Here is a 3,126-nt window from a genome sequence, read left to right on the forward strand (position 1 = left end):
TAGTCTGTCCTAGAAGGCGGTTAGATGTGCCACTTTTTTTTTTTGAGCACCTGCCCCTTTAGTGGTCTCTGCACGGCCCTGTCTCCAGACCTAAACCCAATAGAACATCTTTGGGACGTTCTCAAGTGGAAGACGGAGGAGTGCAAAGTCTTGAATATCTATCAGGTCTGTGATGTCATCATGGAGGAGTGGAAAAGCATTCCAATGGCAACCTGTGAAGCTCTGTTAAACTCCCTGCCCACAAGAGTTAAGGCAGTTTTGGTAAATAATGCTGGCCATACAAAATATTGACATTTAAGGAACTTTAACTAAGGGGTGTACTCACTTTTGTGAGATACTGTATAATGTGTTTGACTGACGAACGTATGTCTTTGAGCAGGTGAAGGATAGTAAAACATGGTTTTTAAAACTTCTCGGACATAAAAATCTGAAGATTTAAAATGGATTAGTACCGAGATCCTGTTCCTGATCTTAAACACCTTGAGCATGATGAAACATGGTGGTGGCAGCATGGTGCTGTAGGGATTAATTTCTTTAGTAGCCATATTTTTAGAAGTGAAATTCTCAGAGATGGCATTTATTGTGTTAGAATGACACAGTCAAAGTTCAAATCAAATTTAATTTACTGTGGGAAGGCTTTCTCTATCCATTAAGACTGAGGATGAGTTGTTTTGGAAAGAAGACTGAGTGAGTAAGTGAGAATCTGGTAGGGACATAGCTCAACAAACATCAAAATGATCAATGAGTGAATGAAAGATGGTCACACATTTAACGTTTCCATTTGAAAGGTCCAGTAAAGTCTTATTAGGGGTGCGGGTTGGAGTCCCCCCCGCTTTTTTTTTTTTTTTTTTTTCTGCCGATTCGAAGGGGAGAACTTTGACTCAGCAGGAAATTTTATGTTTTTGATTGTTTATTCTATGTTGCATGACTCTGTGTTTTTGTGTTTAATGATGTAAAGCACTAGAAATACCTTGCTGTTGAAATGTCCTATACAAATAAAATTTTATTTGATTTAGAGTAAAAAAAATATTTTAAATTATAAAGCCTTCCACTTTATCATTAGACACTTCTATGTGTTAATCAAGGGGATTAGAAAATGGACGGATGGATGGATGGACTTTTGAAAGGCGCCACATGCATTTACATACACAGTGAGCATTATTGCATATCTTATCTGGGTTTTAGGTTCTTCCCGTTTTATTATCTTTGAGACAAAATATATAAAAAAAAACATTCTCTAAAAGCAAATAACTTGAATACATAGAAATATATTCTAATAAAACTCCCTTGCAATGGGGACGCTGGGTGGTTGCTGAATCTCACTATATGTGTGCCTACACATATGGATTATTGGTAATTTTCATTTTAGCCCAGGGTTATACTGCATTCTTGTATTTCAGGTAGATGGAAACCCGATACCTGCGCCAAAAGCGGTGGCTCCACCTGTTATCTGAGCTACCTCCTGGGGTCAAAAGAAAGTGTGAGGGAGAAGAAAGAGTGGGAATGAGGGAGAGCTGAGGGAAGCAGAAAGTCTTTTATGTGGAAAAAAAGGGGGATCGAGTAAGAAAATGAAAAGGGAATAGTAAGGTGTTAAGTCACATCTGAACAGGACTCAAAGAGACAGGGAGGGATACAGGGATAAGTGTAACAGCAGAGGGAGAGAGGGAGGATGGCCATGGAGAGGGATCCTTTTATACTGTGTCGAGCAGATAGAAAGGGATGTGAAAATCACAGTCTAGGCTTTCAAGACTCCTTTATTGAAGGATAATGAAGAAAAGAAAGTGAGAAAGCAGAACGGAGGAGGCTACTGAAGTGGGAAAAGGAAAAGTATAACCAGTGATTTCAGGGTCTTTGCAGGGACTGGGCAGAAAGCTTAGAGAGAAATCCAAAATGAGAAGCTCATGCTGTTTTCAAGTGGATGAGTCGGCTTGGCTGGGTTTTTTCTTTATTTGTTTTGCCTGTTTTACTCTCTCTCAGCATATATGTGCTTATGTATCCAGCTCCATGTGTCCTCCCGTCAGGATTAAAGCGCCACATTTTCCCATGCCAGAGTAGACTGAACCCACAATCATGAGACCCATGAGGGTCTCATGGGCCGGACCCACGAGGACCCATGGAGAGTGGGACCCAGGAGGAGCTGCTCCTTTTGGGTCCGGCCCGGCTGTGGCGCAACAGGCTTCACACGTGCGCTTTCAGGATGGTTCTGTTTTCTCTGCACCTGTAATCACATAGAGTTATCCAGCACCACACTGTGGAGGATGAGGAAGGGAAGACACCATCTAATCTCATGAAGCACACATAAAACAAAAGCAAACTGAAGATTGAAGCAAAACAGACTTCAAACTGTTCAGTGCACTTATTCTCATGACGGTTCGTTCGGTGTGAGTGTCTACATTTACAACGCTGTAAAAGGATATGCTCCAAACAAATGACTCCTAAAATAGCTTTGTCCAAGCCCTCTATGAGTGATGGACATTCAGAACCATGCCATACCCTGAGGGAAAAAGAGATACTCTGATATTTCCATCTTTAATCAGGCAAGCTTTCCCTCAGCTTCTCCCTTTCTGTCCTTTTCCCATTTTCTCCTAAATCACATTTTTTCTTGCTTTCTTCCAATTTCATCTTATGGATAAATATCAATTTTCTTTTTCTTGTGGGGAGAACAAGAGGCAGTGGTAAAATTTTTCTACTGTTTGCCCACTCTTAAATGCGTTCTTCCACTCTTTTCTACCTCTGACACATCCAGTGAGAATTACTGAATGGCTTGATACCCCAGAGAAATAAAAATCAAAAGATTCTAAATTTGAGCACATGTAATGGGATTTCTGTACAGCACAAAAACTGTTTCATCACAGATTTAGAAATATATTCCATTTATTCCACTTTAAACAACTATTGAGTGTTATCCGTTTAAGAGGAATAGAAACATAGAATCATGCATATATGTAAAAAAAAAGTCCACTGTTGATGCTTTTTTTTAATTTAAGAAGGAAAAACATGTGCTGCTAATTAAATACACTTTATTAGTTTATCATTGTAAGAGCAACCATCTCCATAAGAGCAGGAGTTGCAGCTATGGAAATGCCTTAAAATAATGCCATTTGCAATTGTTTCTGCCTGTCACTG

This window comes from Poecilia latipinna, unplaced genomic scaffold, assembly GCF_001443285.1.
Source record: "Poecilia latipinna isolate Pla-1442-1.1 unplaced genomic scaffold, P_latipinna-1.0 Scaffold1306, whole genome shotgun sequence".
In the NCBI taxonomy this organism is placed as follows: Eukaryota; Metazoa; Chordata; class Actinopteri; order Cyprinodontiformes; family Poeciliidae; genus Poecilia; species Poecilia latipinna.